The sequence below is a fragment of the Molossus molossus genome, unplaced genomic scaffold (assembly GCF_014108415.1).
Source record: "Molossus molossus isolate mMolMol1 unplaced genomic scaffold, mMolMol1.p scaffold_m16_p_16, whole genome shotgun sequence".
Classification (NCBI taxonomy): domain Eukaryota; kingdom Metazoa; phylum Chordata; class Mammalia; order Chiroptera; family Molossidae; genus Molossus; species Molossus molossus.
Genome location: NW_023425351.1, coordinates 2,537,718 through 2,557,657, shown reverse-complemented (window position 1 = coordinate 2,557,657; position 19,940 = coordinate 2,537,718). Strand labels below are relative to the sequence as shown.

At 47.2% G+C, this 19,940-nt stretch overlaps 1 protein-coding gene across 2 annotated transcripts in view; it reads right to left on the bottom strand.

The window, feature by feature from the left end:
* The window catches only part of WWP1 (WW domain containing E3 ubiquitin protein ligase 1), an 84,258-nt gene extending 65,174 nt beyond the window's left edge, over positions 1 to 19,084 (bottom strand). For both annotated transcript variants that reach the window (XM_036263735.1, XM_036263737.1), the window contains exon 1: positions 19,033 to 19,084. The gene's annotated coding sequence lies outside the window, so the exon portion shown is untranslated. The remainder of the gene's footprint in view (positions 1 to 19,032) is intronic.
* Between the last annotated feature and the right edge of the window lie 856 nt (positions 19,085 to 19,940).

Genomic DNA, 19,940 nt, shown 5'->3' with positions numbered 1-19,940 from the left:
ACTGGCAAAGCCGGAGCCTGCACTGGGCAAGGCTGTGGCAGCACCGCCACGAAACGTAAAACTCAGTGGATGTGGCTGAGAGCAATGACCCCAGTCACCTCCCTTGCCTTAGAACACCCAAGATTCTGCGACCTGAAAGCAGGAAATAAGTATTTCATAAAAACATAAACTGAAAGTAGCGTATTTAATTTTAAACACACAGGAATGTTACTTCTATACACAGAGAATGTTTACAAAAAAATACTGTTGGTCATTTCAATTAGTTTACAAAAGGGGACAGGAACGAGAGGAGACAATGCATCCTGATTGGCCCAGGCCACGGTATGGGGCCTGCTCCTGGGAAGCCCCAAAGCTCTGGGCACACCTGGGGGGTGATTTGGCAGGTAGCCTTGGTAAACAGGGGGATGCTGTGTAGACAGCCTTTGTGATGTACCCCAGAGGTTTTCTAGTGAAATCCTGTTATGATAAAGCATAGTTCTGTGAGCTTTTATATCTGCATGACCTAAACACTCAGAAGAGAAAAGAAACTCCATTTTATCCGGACTGGTCACAAGGCCTCACTGTCAACTGGACGTGTGGGGAGAGGGAAGAGGAAAAGGCAGGAAGCTTTCCTTCACTGAACCCCCAGTGACCACCACTGTGGTCTCCTCCAGTCTCCAGGACACATGCAGCTCCCTGAGCAGCTTCCTGACGACAGAGTCCAGTGCCTCCCCAGCCCACACCACCCCCGAGTCTCCACGCCTCTGCCACCATCACTGGCCCTGTTATCTGGCCAAATTCCACCCACTGACAAGCACGGACAACCCACCATGGACGCTTGGAGCCCTTCTGCTCACAGTCACTGCCCTCTGTCCACCGACCTCGGGACCCTGGGGCCACTGCTCTCCTCGGTCGGGCAGCGCCTACAGGCACCACCACCACCTGCTCACACAGCACTGAGAGTTCCGACTGCCACACGGGGGTCGCAGGGAGACAGGTGAAGTGCAGCCCTTTCCAATGTCAGCGAGGCTGTGGTCACACTCTTTTCGGTCCTGCCTATCTCCCATGCGGCTTCTCCTCCCAGGCTCTCCCTCCGCTGCTGCGCCTCCCCTGCGCCTGGAGACGCCTCTCGCCGAGGTCTCAATGTACACGTTTGCTGGGGTAGGAGCCAGCTGGTTTCTTAGAACCTTTACTGGTCTACACTGACCACTGATTAATCCTCTTTTTTTTTTTTTTATCCTCACTTGAGGACATTTTTTCATTTTTTGTTCGGATAGAGTGGGAAGGAGAGAGAGGAAGAAAGGGAGGGAGAGAAACACCGACGTGGAAGGGGTACATCGACCAACGGCATGAGGAAAGGTAGAAAGACTGTTATCTACAACAGGGGTACAAACTGCAACCGAGGTACGTGCCCTTAGCAGGAACCGAACCTGGGTCTCTCTGGACCACAGGCTGATGCTCTAACCGCTGAGCTAAACCGGCCAGGACAATCCTCTTTGTTTTTTGTTTTTTTCCATTTTTTTATCCTCACCCAAAGACATTTTTGCATTTATCTTCAGATAGAGTGGGAGAGAGAGAGGGAGGAAGAGAGAAACACATCAACTGGTTTCCACCCACATGACCCCAACCTGGGCCGGGGACAAAATGCAACCAAGGTAGTGCCCTTAGCAGGAACTAAGCCCAGACTCTCAGGTCCTCCGGCCAAAGCTCTAATCAGCCAGAGCTGATTAATCCTCTTAAATGCAAAACACAGCAACGTTGCCCTCCTGGTAATTCACAAGTGCCACAGGGTGCACACCAACTCCAAACAGTGCCATCCGGTGGCTCAGAGCACTCGTCCCTCTCCCAGAGGACAGACCACGGTGGGCACCACAGGTGCCCTACTACCTCCACCAGCATTTGGAGCTTATTTTAATCTAAAAATGCCCATCTAGCCATGAGATGCAATGACCTCCTCTCTCTCGCCATCTTCCATGTTTCCCGTCCACTTCCAGTTCCTTCCGTGCACGACCTAGGGCCCTATGGGACGTCTGCAGTATCTCTCATGAGAACTGTTTTCATCTTCAAACTGCCAGACTTCCTGTCGGCAGGGATACCCACCTCTCCCTTCTCTCCGCCCAATGCAGATGTTCAACCAGGGAAGTACAGTCACGAGTTCCCAACCTCCGTCCGCTCATGCGCCCGCCTGTCCCGGGTCCGCCTCCCTGCTCTCCTCCTGGGCCCACTGTGCTGTCTCCCACCCATCTCACTTTCTCCTGCGCCGACTTTACAGTCCACTGTCCTCACTGTTAACCGTCACTGCTGCCACGCCAAGGCGATCAACCAAGAGCCTGGCGCTGAGACGCACCCCACACCCCAATCTGTCGGAGCAGGTCAGTGAGACGGGGGCAGTCTCACCGGGCCTCCGGCATGGCCCCCGGACGCACACCCACCCCGTGCTGGACGGCCTCAGGCGGGGAGACCCACAGGCCAAGGACCAGGCATCTCCCACAAGCTGCAGCCATCCTGTAAGGTAACCCTAACGGACCGCTCTGCCCAGCACTTTCCCTGTCGGCCTCTCCCGGCCAGTCCCCAGCGCTCCCCATGCCCCAGCTGGGTGCTGTCCCAGTCTAAGAGCTTCTGGTTCAAATCAACTCTTAAAATTCTCAGTACACCTGTTTATCTTTGAACAGTTCTAAATACTGGTCCTTTTTTTACTGCCAGTTTTCAACCATTTCCAAACTATGTGAATTCCTTGCTCCGAAAATTACTCTACAGCCCACCTACTCTATCAGTGATATAATACAAATTTCTGTCCCTTACACAGATCGACAAACATCTGCATTACACTGTGTGCTCCTCACTGAAGTCAAGTCTTGCTTCATTGACCCTCATGCCTCCTTCAATTACCGTGGCCTATCACACTGTCACACACTGCTCACCAGCTTCCCACAGGAACCCCTACCCCTCCCTGCCCCTCGCCAGCTTCCCGCAGAAACCCCTACCCCTCCCTGCCCCTCGCCAGCTTCCCGCAGGAACCCCTACCTCTCCCTGCCCCTCGCCAGCTTCCTCGTGGTTCCAAGCAGGTGCCATCTCCCGCTTTGCACTCATCAGTCACTCTGTCTCAGACTGAAAGTCTGTCTGTTTCTCTACCTGCCTGTTACACTTTCAATTTATTCATTATGACTCATCTTTTAATACACTTTTTTATTTTTCAGTTACAGCTGACATACAATATTATATTAGTTTCAGGTGTCCGACATAGCGATACACATTTATATAACTTATGATCACCTGATAAATCTAGTGTTCGGGACACCATACACAGTTATTACTGGATTACTATGTTCCCTGTGCTATGCTTTGCATCCCTGTGACTATTCTGTAACTACCAATCTGTACTTCTTAATCCTTCACCTTTTCCACCCAACCCCCCAAACCCTCTCCCCTCCGGCAACCATCCAAACATTCTCTGCATCTGTAAGTTTGTTCTGTTAGCTTGTTTATTTTATTTTTTGGAGTCCACATACCTGTGAAATCACATGGCTTTTGTCTTTCTCTGTCTGACCCATTTCCCTGTGCATAATATCCTCTAGGTCCATCCACGTTATCACACATGGCGAGATTTCATTCTTTTCTAGGGCTGAGTCATGTCCCACTGCATGCATGTAGCACCGCTTAGTAATCCACTGGTCTACTGACGGCACTAGGTCGCTTCCATATCGTGGTTACTGTAAAGGCTGCATGAACATGGGGGTGGGTGTGTAGGTCCTTTTGAATCAGCACTCTGGGTTTCCTCAGATAAATGTCCAGAAGTGGAATTGCTGGGTCCTTCTTGGTCTCATTATAGCCTTTGCTTTAAAGTCTATTTTGTCTGATATAAGCATTGCTACCCCAGCTTTTTTTTTTTTTCATTCCATTTTCATGAAGTATCTTTTTCCATCCCTTTACTCTCAGCCTGTGTGCCTTCGATACGAAGCGGGTCTCCAGCAGGCAGCATAAGTAAGAGTCTTGTTTTCTTATCCATCCAGCCACCCTGTGTCTTTTGACTGGAACATTTAATACATTTACTTTTTAAATAATTGTTGATATGCAATTATGGCCACTTTATTATTCATATTTTTAATCTTTTTCTTCTTCTTAAAGATCTTTTACCATCTTTTGTAATACTGGTTTGGTGAACTCCTTTAGCTTTTCTTGTCTGGGAAACTATTTCTCTCTCCTTTGATTCTAGATGATAGCCTTGCTGGATAGAGTAGTCTTGGTTGTAGGCCCTCGCTTTTCATCACATCACTTTGAATATTTCATGCCAATCCTTCGGGCCTGCAAAGTTTCTGTTGAGAAATCATCTGACAATCTGCACAAGCTCCCTTGTAGGTAACTGTCCTTCCCTTGCTGCTTTTAAGAATCTCTCTTTGTCCCTGGTTTTTCTTAGTGGTTAGAGTCTCGGCTCACGTACCAGAGTCACGGGTTCGATTCTGGTCAAGGGCACGTACCTTGGTTGCAGTTCGTCCCTGGCCCTGGTTGGGGTAGTGCAGGAGGCAACCAGTTGATGTCTCTCAGATCAATGTTTCTCTCTCTCCCCTTCACACTCTATCTGAACAAAAATGGAAAAATATCCTCCAGTGAGGATTAAAAAAAGAAAGATTCTCTCTCTTTGTCTTTAATTTTTGCTATTTTAATTATGGTGTGGAGCTTTTTGGGTTCATCTCGTTTGGGACTCTCTACACTTTCTATGCTTATATGTCTTTTTCCTTTACCAGGTTAAGGAAATTTTCAGTCATTATTTCTTCAAATAGGTTCTGAATTCCTTGCTCTCTCTTTTCTCCTTCTGGCACCCCTATGATGTGAATATTGGTATGCTTCATGTTGTCCCAGAGGCTCCTTAAACTATCCTCATTTTTTTGGATTTTTCTTTCTATTGCTGTTCTGATCGGGTGCTTTCTGTTTACCTTGTCTTCCAAATTGCTGCTTTGATACTGTTTCATCTAATCTACTGTTGATTCCCTCTAATGCATTCTTCATTTCAGTTCTTGTAGTCTTCATTTCTAACTGCTTCTGTTTTATGTTTTCTATCTCTATTTTTATGTTTCCTATCTCTTTGTTGAAGTTCCAAGTTTATTGAGCATCTTTATAACCAGTGTTTTGAACTCTGCATCTGGTAGATTGTTTGTCTCCATTTTTCTTAGTTCCTTTTCTGGAGTTTTGTTTTGTTCTTTCATTTGGGACATGTTTGTCCCCTCATTCTGGCTGGCTCTTTATTTGTTTCTACGTGTTAGGAAGATCTGTTACATCTCCCAGTGTTGGTACAGTGGCCTTACGTAATAGGAGTCCTGGGGGCCCAGTAGTCAGTGCTCCAGGTGTGTCTCCTGTGTGGGCTGTGTGTGCCCTCCTGTGTAGTTGAGCCTTGGTTGCTGCTGGCACCTCAGTGAAAGGGACTAACCTCAGCTGTCTGTGCGGGACAGCTGTGACTGCAGCGGGGGCTGCTGTGCAGGTACTGACGGCAGCGAACAGGATTCGCTCAGTCGGGGCTCTGGGCCTGCTGAGTTCACCTTTGGGTGTAGGACTCATCTTTGTAATTCCAGCCCCAAGCCCACTTTTCAGTCTTTACTAACTACTCAATACATCCATGTGAAATGAATAAAGCAATTAATCCTTGTGAAATTAGTTATGAGGGTTAGATTTTTTAAATGTATCTATATATCACAGAACTAAAACTTTAATAAAATTAAAATATTACACAGAAAATTCTATACCGGTGGGACTATAAACCACCGACACCCTCTCCCATCTTTGCTCTGCCAATTCTGAGGTCCAAGTCCATGTCCACCTAAAAATGTGATTTTATCTCCACAACCCAAAATAAATGCTCAATAAAAAAAAAAAAAAGTCCAATAGAAAATAAAAGGTAAATGTTACCTAAAATACTCATTTGACTTATTAAATATTCAAACGGTAAAAAGTAGATAAACAAGAGAAAATTTCATTAAACTGGGGCCATTCTCTAGTCCTAATTATTCAAAAGGATTCAGAAGTCACATACTAATCCCCAAATGACACATCAATTGGACTTTTCTAAAAGTCTTGGGGAACAATGGCTGCTCAGAACACAGCACAGATTTCCCCACAGAAACACTGGTGAGCTCGCAAGGGCCACAGATGCCTACGGCCCTCTGCCCGCTGAGCCCCTCATGTGGGACATGTGGGACAGGGCACCCTCCCGCCCCACAGAGGGTTCAGAGCTGCCACAAATACTCACGTGTGCCTATGCACTGCTCCTGCAAACTCAGAGCAAAACTCCAAAAGAAATTCCTGACACAGAGAAAAAGCCCTTTGCATGGTGCCTGGCACACATTAAACACTCAATAAATTATGTCTATTTTCATCCAGAATCCAACTTCTGTGTTCATCAAAATAGCTGTATTTTCCTCACCAACTGAATTCCGAAAGTGAAGGACAAGTCCTCACCACTGCACCCACATGCCTCCCTCACAGCCTGGTGCCCCGGAGTGTCTGGCACTTGTCTGGTGCCCCTAGTGCCAACTGAGTATCAGAACAACCCCCAGGCTTAAAACCAAGGGGCCTCATTTAGTTCCAGGTGGTTTGTCAAATGAATGACCATACTTCAGAAATTGACTTTTTCTCTTTAAAATTGCCATCAAAATGAAAAAATAGTACAAAAATGCATATAGAAAGTACTCCTCCAAGAGCTTAGATAACAGCCCTAGACAAGAGCAGCCTCGTTAACTGCTGGTGCGACAGGCAGCGGAGCCCTCTGGGCCGGTCGTCTAAGAGGAGATGGAGCACAGGACACACGATCCGTTCCAGCTTAGAACACTTGACTAAAATTACTGCCTCTTTCACGAAAACATGAAGTAGCAGCAATCATCCATAATCACACCAACCAGCCTCACAACTGTTTTCATTTTTATACCATTATTTTCCTCCAATACACATTTTTTTTTACAAAGCTGCAATCCTAGTGTACAAATAATCTTAGTTTGTACTCCCTACATTCCATTTACAGTATGAACTAGCCATTGCGAAGGTGATGCTGGCCAACCAACATCAGAGCAATTTGTACTTAATTGTAAAACACAGGTTTGGCAACAATATTCTAGAAGGCCACAAGATGGTGCTGTTGCTAAAAAAAAAGTGCATCTCTAAAAAATATAAACAAATACATTATACCAACTTTCCAAAAAAACAAAAGTTTTCCTTCATTGTAAGTAAGGATCGTCAAAAATGTTTGTAACTTTACTAGAAAACGTTAGTGAGGAAGAAAATACTTTCATCAAATTTAGCGGCAGCTACTCTAATTTTAAAGCTAAAAGGTCACGGTGCATGGAAAACCAGAAACACAGGACTTCGGCACTATCGTTGTCTTTTATCACACTAACCGTTCCTCCTCTCCCTGCTCCAAACCTTCCTCCTCAGGTCATAATAAAAAAATGAAATATATTTTTACTTGTCAAGCACTGAACAACTTTATTCTTCATTATTATTGTTAATTTAGGGGATGATTCCTATTTGTTTCAAAGGAATACTAAAATTTATTTACATCAACCAAGGAGAAAAATGCCAAAATGCTGTCAGCAACGAGAATCAGACCATTTCTTTCTAATTTGCTATAATTTCCACAGTTTCTTGTAATATGCAACATTATGTTTACCACAGCAAAATACCAAAACTTTTCAAGCAAACATTGTTGCGTTTGGTAAATTTCACCAGCTTTAGTGATGATCAGTAGACACAGAGTTCCCATGCCTGTGCTGCATGCCAATTAAGAAAGACGTTTCAAATAACACCGAGCATCTTAAAACTTGGGTTCCAAACTTAAAAGCCAGCTGAAGTTCACTGCAGGAAGAACTGTGCAAAGGCCCAGGCGGAAGCTCAGATGGCGGAGCACACCTGCCTGAGCCCCTGCACTCACATGAATGTCTCAGTGACGCGGCAACACAGCCGTCTGCAGCCTGGCCTGAGTCCCTGAGTCGGGTCTCCCTGCAAACACAGGAAGGACAGTGCCCACTTTCTGCTCCTATTGTTTGTCAATCTGCTTAGGAAACAGCGTTCTCTGGTGTTAGCAGCGACCCTTCAGTCTTTGGAGTTCCTACTGACAGGGGAGAGAAAGTAGGTTTCAGGAACTGAAAGCGCCCAGGGCCACAAAACTAGTGAGTCAGGATTTTGAACCCGAATTCTCGGGCTCAAGGCCAGGGCTTTTTCACCGCATTTGCACTGCACAAACAGAATATAAAACAAGAAATGCTGAGCTAAACCCAGGCCTTAAGTTCGCCACATCCATCAGATGTTACTATTCTCTTTTGTTTCCTTCAAGATTCAGTGGGGTGATTCTGTGGAGCTTTTAAGCCAGTCAATGGAAATGCTTTTTCTTAAGGTTGAGAGAGAAAGAAAGAGTGATCTTAAAAAAGATAATGTACACAAGTGTAGGCACATTAACAGTGAAGAGGAGGGAAGCTTTAGGGGCATATTAAGAAATAATTTCCCTGTGTTCTGGGAAAAACATCCGGAATATAACATTCCTACTTTGCAAAGATCAAACTTCACATAATTATATTATGACAATCTCATTTTAAAATGATACAAACATTTCCACAAATAATCGGTCATTTGTTTTGAAGTGTGGTATTTTAATAACATAATACTTGCTTACCAGACTTTTTACCCTTTGCATGCAAAATTTTTACTGTGTTGGTATTCTCCAGACACCTTGCATTTGCTGCCCTCAGGAAGCTGCAGACAGCAGGCACGACAGCCAGCCGGGGGTAAAGCTGCTAGGGAGACACCTGCATGGGGACCTAAGCTCTGCATGTCCAGCCTAAGGGCCAGCTTGTGTCCCCTGCACTGCCCTAGTCACGAGGGTAGAATGACACTCACCTGAAACACTCCCTGGGTGTTTGCAAATACTTGAAGGGTTCTAACCTGCCAGCATCTAAGTAGCCATGGAGACCTACTAACTCTTTGATTCCAAAGTGCCAATGTCTAGTCTTGGAAGAGGGTGCTGGGGTTAGGTGACATGGAGGACAATTGTCACAATCCAAAGACCCAGGTCCAAGCTTCGCCTCCACCAGCTGGGTCCATGCCGCTCTGTGTCTACCCCATAAAGTGAGGATGCTGATATGAAGGGGAACCAGCATTACTCCGAGCATCTGGACATGCTAATGCCCTCTGAGCTGAGCACTACTGCCACCCAGGGCTCGCCACCACACTGCAACGACAGGACAGAGGCAGCAGCTGTGGGCCACGCGCAAACCCTGCGTCTGTGGTGGGATCAGGTCCAAGTTACATTTAGACACCTGGGAGGAATATAGCACCACTGAAGTTTGTTATAAATACCAAACTTCCAAGATATTTTAAAGCTACTCAAGTAACAGACACACAGTGCTAACTCACTATTTACAAACATTCTTCCTAAGAACTGTAAAGCTGCTAAGTCTGAACGTTCACCGAATACCCTCACTCCCAAAAGAAAATGTATCACTCAAAACAGAAACTCCCCAAAATGAGAAAATCAATTAAATAGCTAAAACTTTACCCCTAGAATAACGCATTTCTCAAGTTTAAAATACAGGAAGAAAACCCTTTATCCACAAATCCAACAAAATTCAAAAAGCTATAAAAACTTCAAGTTCCTTCCTAACTTACTTGGTGGCAAACTCGGACCGGACACGTGGCCGTTTGTGTCTTCATTTACCAATGCTTAACTTATCACTTGCCAAAGGAAGTGCAAGGTGCTGCCCGAGACTTGGCTGGTTTTTTTTTTTTTTTTTTTTTTTTGTACATGCCCCAAACCCAGGACTCTTTGGTCCGCAGGCCGACACTCCAACCACTGAGCTAAACCGACTAGGGCTTTACTAGATTTTATATGACATAGTACGCGGAGTACATTACCTTTCTAATATTAAGAAACAATAATCCTCCAATACATCTGATATCAATGACAAGCTATTAGGAACCCACCCTAGTGAATATTTACTGAATATTAAGTGCCAGGTTTAAGGCACAAAACAGATCTGTGAATTATGTATTATTATCATCACCACTTTACATATGAACACTGCTTGCGGAGGCAAAAGCTGGGGCATCATCTAAAGTGCAGGTGACGCAATCAGAAAGAATATATGTACCCTCATGTTTGTAGCGGCACTATTTACAATAGCTAAGATCTGGAAACAGCCCAAGTGTCCATCAGTAGACGAATGGATAAAAAAGCAGTGGTACATATACACAAGGATGTACGACGCAGCTGTAAGAAAGATCTCTTATCCTTTGAGACGACATGGAGGGACCTGGAAAGTATCATCCGAAGTGAAACAAGCCAAACAAATGATCTCACTTATTTGTGGAATATAAAGAACATAACAGTCTGAGGAATGGGGTAGTCCCAGAGACGTGGAAGTGGGGCACAGACTGACAATCCCCAGAAGAGGGGGTGGTGGGGGAGAGATAAACCACAGAACTTATATGCATGTATGCATGAACAATGGACATGGACAACAAACTGGGGACAGGGCAGGGAGGGAGGGGGAGGGGGGAAGCAGTGGGGGAAAAGGAGAAACATCTATAACGAAAATTAATTAATAAACTCACACTTCTGATTTAAAAAGAAAAGAAAAAAAAATAAAGTGCAGGTGACGGAGCTCGCTCAGCCAATAAAGGAACGCCAGAACTGTTTTTACTGATTTTCTGAGGGAGAGAGAGAAGCACTGATGTGAGAAACATCAAATGGTTGTCTCCGGCACCCGCCCCAACCAGGGATCAAACCCACAACCTAGTTAACCTGCCCTGACCCAGAATCAAACCAGCGACCTTTTGGTGCATGGGACAACACAAAGCCTAAGCTCTTTTAATAGACAACACTTGAAAGGAAAACTAATCACAAAGAACGTTTTTAAAAGTTACCATTACTGCCCTGGCCAGTCTGGCTCAACGGTTAGGAGCACTGGACTGCGGACCAGAGAGACCCGGGCTCGGTTCCCACTAAGGGCACACGTACCTTGGTTGTGGTTTGCCGCCAGTCCAGGTTCGGGTCGTGTGGGTGGCAACCAGTCAATGTGTCTCTCTCATATTGATGTTTCTCTCTCTCTCTTCTTCCTTCTCTCCCTCCCGTTCTATCTGAAGATGAATGCAAAAATGTCCTCGGGTGAGGATTAAAAAAAAAAGTTATAATTACCAAAACTTTTCCCCAGGAAAATGAAATTCCTCAGTATAATGTATACTTTCCATAATCAGTATTCACATTTAAACACTGACACCATATTTCACCACTCACAGGACAAAAAGAGATGAGTTTATTGTTTTTCCCCCAACTACTGGCCACAAAGTCAGTGAAAACACACGAAACAATATGGGCTCCTCAAACAAGCGCCAACTAATCCTTTCCACTCTAATTTAGACAGAATGGGGGGGAGGTCAGCATGTTTTTTGTTGTTGTTGTTGTTTTTACCACAAAATATACTAACACAATAAAAATACAGTTGATATAAACACAGGTTAGGGTTTCCAGTAACAGCCCCAACCGCAGGGTCTGCCGCTGCAGTGACAGCTGTGGCCCTGGGACCGGGGAGGTGGAGGTGGACATGGACGGACGCGGGCTACCACCACCACCGCCCTAGGCAAGACTTAGAGAAAGCAGTTTCAAGTGTTGGGGTTTTTTCCCATTAATTGATTTAAAATTTAAACTGTTTCTCATGACTTTCTTCCCAAGCCAATGCCCTCCACTAAGCAATGCTTTCCCCAGTAACAGACAGATCACGGCACCCTACCTCCTGCCCTGAGGACCAAATTCTACATCAGACACTTCACTCAAAATCTCCATTTCTGAACAGCTTATCTAAGCAAAGCAAAAAGCAGATAATTTGACAACTAATCATACCATCTCACGTAACTGTGTTTACGGGCATTTTTAAGAGGGAAACACCTGCATTCCAGAGTGTCTCCTCCTGCGGGAGTATGGGGACCCGTCCCGCAGGCCTGCATCCCTCGTCTGCTCCTGCCGAGATCGCCCGCCTGGACCAGGCTGTGGAATGTCTTCAGATGAGTCGCGGGCTATTCCCATAGGCCTCTTTAAACATCTGAAAGGTCCCGATGCTAAGCTCTCTTTGTATTTACATTACACACCTGTTCTTCATGGGCTATAGCTTAGAAAGTGGTCTCGGGGAGCACCAGAACCCCAAATTATAGAATCAGTTTCTACCAGCACCTCTCGAGTGAATGTGTATCTGAGCTTCTGGTTAAACGTGAAATTCTTGAGCCCTGCTGTCAAGGACCACACTGCAGACTGGAAGGACACTCAACAGCCCACATGCCAGCCACACCCAGATAACTGTGAGGAAGGTGCTCCAGGCCTCCTCTGGCCAGCCAGCCTAGCCACCCTCCCCCGCTCTGCGCGTGGGTCTCTCAGATTTGCTTAGGCAACTGAAGTTAGAGGTGAGATTTAACATGCAGTTCTGCTCATGCTGACACAACTGTCCTTGAGAAATCAGTCGCTCCCAGAAAAGTGGGCTTACTTAAAACTTCAGCTTATTTATAACAAGGACTTAGGAACAATAAAAGTGGTTTATGGGTTGCTTATGTCCCAGGGACCATACTTTCTGCTTTACAAATATCATTTCAATTAATTCATACAAAAGTGCACCAAGAAGGAGATTCCCCGCACTTTAAGACGACAGCGTTGAGGCAGGCTGGTGAGGAGGCAGTGGGGACCGACCCTGCTCGCCCTGACTTCACAGCACTGCGCTCGCCCCAGGAGAGCCCGCCTTCAGCTCTTCAGCTGGAAGAGCAGAGTCAACGAGTTCATCTACTTCTCAGGTAAAGAATGTCCTACTTTATACCAAGTAAGTTCACCGCACTCTCCCTCCCTCAACACACTAACCAGAGTGGGTCTTCCTGGCACGTGGGAGCTGCCACAGGGCCAGGGCACTGTCTTCAAGTCAGGACTCTACAGCTTGCCTCCACCTGGCCTATTTACTCATAACCATGGATATACTAGACAGTGATCAAAAGAGCTCGTTCTCCTTAGTGAAGTAAAAAGCTATCACACTTATAAATGTCAGTGCTAGTACCTTTTTAACCTATCCAAGTAATTTAAAGCAGAAAGGAGAGCCCTCCAAAAACACTGTCATGTAATTCTACCTGCCCCTCCTTTGAGCCCAGCCCTTCCTATTTCCATGGTCATGTTTCTCAGTCCAGCCCCAGACTCCTCCCACAGTTGCCAATGTCTTGTCCCAGAAATGTGCAGATTTGCATGAGGACGCCGAAGCCCATTTCTGAGTGCACACGAAATGCTTCAACGCTACACCTGCATTCTTCATGGGAAATGCTGACTCATCAGACCACTCAGAAGCTATAATGTGATGACAGTAAAACACTCTTCTCCTTCATGTAGTTGCCCGTAACATTACTTAGAAAACCTGCACTAACAAAAAATGCTACTACTGAGACAAACCTAAAGTAGTGGGGACAGAAAGCCGAGTGACGGAGACCGAGGGAGAACACCCGCAGGCACCTGGAAACACACCTGTTCCTGCACACAACGAGCATCACTTGGGCTCTGTAAGAACACCCAGGTTCAAAGTGCTAGAAATACTAAGCAGCTCAGGTCTCAGCTCCCAGAGTTCTCCGGGAGCCCCATCATGTAATCAATGTAATGTAGTTGTCTGGTTCAATCCTGGGATTCACACTCGTCTGGTCCCGTTCCCTTGAACCTGGGCTGACCTGTGACTTGCTATAACCAATAGAATGTGGCCGAAATGATGCTGTGCTGGTTTCAAGCCTCTGGTTTAAGATGGCCTGGTTGCTTCTGCTTTTGCACTCTTGTGAGCTCTTAGCAGCCATGTAAGGCCAGCAGGCCTTCCTGAAAGGCCACCTGGAAAGCAAAGAAGGGGCCCTGAGACAATAAGACTATATGGTACAAGCTCTGGCCGGTGTGGCTCAGTTGGCTGGGCTCCTGCACTGAGAGATCGCCAGTTCAATTCCTGGTCAGGGCACATGCCCGGTTGCAGGCTTGACTCCTGACAGGGGTGTGCAAGAGGCAGTTAATCAATGTTGTGCTCTCATATCAATGTTTCTCTCTCTCCCCCTCTTCCTTCCTCTCTATGGAAAAATCAATAGAAAAATCTTATAAAAATAAAATTAAACAGACTGTACAGTACAAGAGGAAGGGAAAGACAGAGACCAGACCAGCTGAGCATGGCCATTAGACCACAGAACGCAGCACGGCTCACGTGAGCCCAGCCTGGCAGCCTGGAATAGCAAAATCCGGAGCACAAAAAGGTTGTCGTCAGTTACTTAGTTTTAGTGTTGTCTGTTACACAGTGATACAGAGCCAAAACAATGCTCACCTGGTTCCCTGTGTTTTTGCATAATTTGCACAAAACCCAGAGTATAGTACTGTAGTTACAGACACACCTCACGTCACTGTGCCTCACAGGTGGTGTTTTCTACAAATTGAAGGCAAGACCTTCCACCAGAAGAAAGATTACGACTCGCTTTACTGTGGTGTCTGGAACCAAACCCACACTGTCTCTGAGCTATGTGAGTAGTACTACAATTCCCAATAGTCACACGATGCCCTTCTTGACAGTGACTCTACTAAACCCCAAGTTCTGGGAGGCCAGGCTTCCTGGGACACCTTGGCACTGGGCCCACACCGCGCAGGGCCTGACCATAGTGGCACGCCAGCATGTGCTGTGCAGCATGACAGGTTTCAGGAATGCTGAGACAAATGGCAGTCTTCCTTATAAATCAGCAACTATAAGACACACGGTTTTACACAATTTAGTCCCCCAAAAATTGTTTAAACGTGAATTTGAAGTATATACTAACAGTTTTTTAATGGTAAATCTTTTAACCATTAAGCTTTTTACATGAAATATCACATCGACTTTTGGAAATCAGATCCCTATTTATTTGCTCCAAAAATACAGATTTTTGCCCAGCCAGCATGCTCAGTGGTTGAGCGTCGACCCATGCACCACAAGGTTGCCGGTTTGATTCCCAGTCAGGGCACATGCCCAGGTTGTGGGACCAATCCCCAGTGGGGGGCGTGCAGGAGGCGGCCAATTGATGTTCTCTTTCATTGATGTTTCCATCTCTCTCTCCCTCTCCCTTCCTTTCTCTCTAAACAGTAAAGAAAAAAAAAAATTTTTAATACAGATTTTCAGACTTTTATAAAAGAACAAACTTCACCTGTAAAAGCAACTGAATCACAATCTACACATTTTCAAAAGGAAACTAATGCCTACATTTCACCAGTATATTTTTTTCAAATATCAACTTATACTTTTTCCTTGACAGAAAGATATTTTGTGATAAATTCTTATAAATTTCAAAATTACCTACCAAAAGCGCTGCAATGAGACTACCATTTCAACACTGAGGAGGAAACAGGCAAGTTCAGCTCTGCACAGGACAAAGGAGACTCCAGACAGGTAACTTCAGACCCCTACCCGAAGTCCTCAGTCGCATGTGTACCAGGAGTCAGTAGGAAGAGAAGACTGACCCAGGAACACAAAGCTGAGCTACAGCTGCAGTTCCATTTTAGCCACTGACAGGCACGCAGCCTTTCTAACTCATCCGAGCCTCAGTGCCTTCAGCTAGAAAGCAGTGGCTGTCTGTCACCTGACACACCTACGGCTCAGTGGTCAGGAGAACCAGATGATAAAGTATATACCGCATTATAAAAAACTGTAAAATGCTATACCAATATCATACTCTTTTAAAATTTATTTTTGTTAATACTCACTCAAGGATATTTTTCCATTGATTTTTACATAGAGTGGAAAGGAGGGAGGAAGAAACATGGATATGAGAGAGACGCATCAATTGGTTGCCTCCTGCAGGACCGCAACCAGGGCCAGGGATCGAACCTGCAACCCAGGCACGTGCCCTTGACAGGGAATCAGCACAGTCCAAGGCCGACGCTCTAACCTTGGAGCCACACCGGCTGGGCTGCCACCCTCTTCACAAAGCGGCAGAGGAGAGAAGCCTGCCGCGCAGTCCTGCTGTCAGACCTGTTCTCCTCTAAGTTTTAGTCGCCAGTTACTGCGGCATGTAGACCACTACCAACGCCAGTTCACTGGTCTTCCCACTGCCTGGTGTAATTACATTATTTATAGAAAGAGTACAAAAGACCCCAGTCTTTCTAGTAATTATGGATTCAAAGTTTCTAGAGCTATAAAAGATACTAATAACTTTCTGTGGTTCTACCAGGAAGATAATCCTATAGATGCAGAAAAGTCAACTGTTCACTAATCAAATCATGCTGTAACCGTACTAAGGAGAGTTGGCTACTTGATTCAATGAGAAAATTCACTGACTAGGTCCCAGCACTTCACTTATTTTGTGAGGTTTCCATGTTTACTGGGTAAAGGCTTCCTGAATGGAGGAGTTAGGGACGGCACACCTGAACAGAGGAGAAAAAAGTTCTTCTTCAAGTTTCCCATTTCACTTACTCCCCTCTCCACCCCAAACCCTGAATCCAGACTGAGATACAAAGGAAATAAGTAAGTAAAGCTGTCCTGATACCGCTACCTTCTCTCCATACACCCAGGTCATCCCTCAGCCTCACAGCGCCCTGGCACGTGGAAACGAGTAGGGTCCACCCAGTCCAATGAGAACCTGAGAGCCAGAATCACACACTGCTAACAAATGGAAGGAACCTCCAGGATCATCTAGCCTGCACTGACCAGGACACTTAAAGGCAGTAACTATACCCAATGATGGTAAATCAGTTGTAAACATCTTCAGAAAGAAATCAACTCCTGATCCCATTTACCCACTGCTAAATGAAATACTTGGGGCTAGTCTGTTCTGTAATATGGTAGCAAACAACATAAGTTAGTCAAAATTCACCATAAACCACAACACAAGTGTCCTTGGGCATGTACACAGTGTATCTCTCCAGTAGGCATTCTTAGCAGTAAATGGAAGAATTCAAAGGTTCTACTGTTTTAAAAGCCTCCAGTAATTCTGAGAGCTGCTTCCAGGCCAACACACTGGCTCCTGGATTCCATGGGTAAGCTGCAGGTGGTCCATGGACTCTCTAAAATTATAACCAGAAAACACAGGTGCATATGGAAAATTTCTAGGCCAGCTTTCTTTAGTTTCAGCAAGGATTACTAATCCTCAAAGGACTGAGAACTTCTGCTGCAAAGTAACACATGCCCAAGATAAATCTTCATGGACACGCTCAAAATGGTACCACTACTCTCCCACATAACCTGGATCAGAACCTCAGTTAATTTTACTCTCTTCATTTACTCTCTCATCATCAATTCTGTCTTATCTACTTCCTTCCTCCTTTCCCGTAATTACGGCCAGCCCCTCACTACCTGTGACCACAGCAATCAGGAGGTCTTTCTGCCTCCAAGTTCTCTCTACTTCAATCCACACTGCACAGCTGCCACATTCACCCTCTGAAAACACTTTCAATTGTTACGTTCCCAGGTCAGAGTAATCTGTGACAGCCCTACCACTACCAAACCCCACATCATTAGCCTGCATTAAAAGCAATCACAAACTAGTCCATTTTTACTTCAAGCTTCATCACCCTCGCTATTGGCACAAATACTTGATGTTCCATCCAAACAATTATGTGTGTCTCCCCAAATGTGTGAACTCTGTGATCCTAGCCCCCTCTTTCTGCTTAGATGACCTTTCCCAGCCTGTCAAGCATCTTAGTCATCCTCAAAACAGATTCCAAAAGTCAGGAAACTCCACCTTCCCAAATGAGATGGGAGCTCTAACCCCCTGTGAATCTGAATTCTGCAGGTCCCTTAACTGTCTGTTAAAGGACAAATGAGACACATGTGTACAGTCCTATCCACCTATCTAGTCCATGAAGGCAGAAACCGTCACCATCCTCATCTTGACCCAAATACCCTGCACAGTCATGCCTTAGGTGCTTAATAACTGTGCAAAGCAGTAAAATAAATGTCAGACTTACAGGGTGTGAAGAGCAAAGATCACTCTCTCTTCGAAGGCAGAGACTTCATCTGTGGCATCCTCTATCATGTCAGGCTTCCAGAACAGAGCCCTTTCTTGCTGCTTTTCAAAGCCAAGGAAGAACTATGTGCAATGTCAGTAAGCTACATCTCAAAGAACAATTCCACATACTCCACACTTCTGAGTCTGAAGTTACCGACGCTTGGACACTACGTTTTCAATTTGAAAAACCATCAACTATTTATGAAAAGTGATCATTTCCAGTGATAACTAATTTAGTACTTTATGGCTAAAAACAAGTCACACACATTACAGGATGCCTTTCTTTTTTTAAAGGTGCATTTTGCTTGTGTAACACACAGAGACAGTGCGACAGACAAGCTGGATCTGCACGGAAGTGTCAACTCCTTGGAAAACCTGCACACAAGCTGCTCACTGGGGGCTTCGGGTAGAAACACCAGCCCGGGAGGGGTAACTTCAAACCTCCTTCTCTTCCACCACTATCACCAACAGCATTTTAAAGCACAAACTCAAATGTTTTTGCACATCAGGCTGCACGAAAAAATACAAAACTTATCCAACAGAGAAAGCAAGCCACGTCAAGCCCCTGGAAGAGGACAGACGTCAAGGAAACAGTGGAGCGAAGGCAGGTCAACTCCCAGCCCCCAGGGTGAGGACGGGCCACCGGGCCAGGCACAGGCGGATCCCTCTGAGGTGGCAAAGCGATGGGCCGACTCCTGAAGGATGAACGTCTCGTGAAGGACGGAGGGAGGTCCGAGTCCACGAGGAGGACTAGCGAAAGCTGCAAGGTCACGGGGACCTGGCGGGTCACGGGCGGAGGTGGGGTGCCTGGGCTGCAGAGTCTGGGGACGCGCTGCGGGGCGCCGGGCGCGGGCAGGAAGTGCACCCAGTGTCTCGGGGTGGCCGAGGACAAGGTGAGCAGCCGGGCGGCCGCGCTGCGGAGTCCCCGGGACATTCGGCTCGGCCTGGGCCCGGGCCCCGAGCGGCCCCGCGCCCCCGCCCCGCAGAGGTCCGCCCGGGCCGAGCGCGCGACCCCGGGGTCCCGCCCGCGCCCCCGCCCGCGCCCCGCCCGCGCCCCGCCGTCCTCACCGGTCCCGGCCTCGCAGCGGCGCGTCAGCCCTCGGCGTCCAGGACCGCCATCTCGCCGCAGGCGCGGTCCCGCAGCCAGGCCGCCCGCAGCCGCTCGGAAACGCCGCTCCGCCGGTTCCGCCCCCCGCCCGCCCCGCCGGCCGCCCCGCCGGCCGCACCCCCTCCCCGGGAGTGCGCCGCCCCGCCCCGCCCGCCCGCCGAGCGCGACCGGACTCGTTCTCCCGAGCATGCGCGGCCAGGGCGCCGGCGACGCCGATGGGAAAGTCCGCTCCTCCGGGTCTTCGCGGCGCTCGGGGGACGTGGAGGGCCAGCCAATGGCAGAGGGGGGCGGAGCCCGGGGCCATGCAGGGGCGGAGCCCTGGAGCCTGGTGGGCGGGGACCTGGTCGTGGTGGGCGGGGCCAGAGCCGCGGAAGGGCGGAGACTGGGGCGAGGCTCCGCGGGCCTGAGGTGCGTGCTGCTGACGTGACTTTCCGACTGGGGCGGGACGGTGCGTCACCCCCAGGGAGGACCTCAGGCCTGGCGTTCCTCTGGAGTGCTTTATGGCAAAGGTAGGCTCAAACAAACACCTCTTGATCTGGCTGGCGCTTGAGAACGTACTGCAGACTGCGGACGGCGCCCCTGCCCCCCCATAAGTGCAAGACAAAACACTGAGCAAGTGCACGGGTCTGTTCCTGAGGAAGGGCCTGTCATTTCAAACGTACACAGCACAGGTGCTGTCGGTGCCATAGTGCTTTCAGAAGGAAGGCCACCCTGCAAATGAAGTCCATGGAGACCACATTACTCACCAGATGACCTTGTCAACAAAAGGTCACTGCCACCCAGGACGTGCCAACAGGAGTCCGCAGTCTGGGGTGCGGAGCAAGGAGAGACTTTACGCAGGTGAACAGTTTGCCAAGTAAGGGAGACA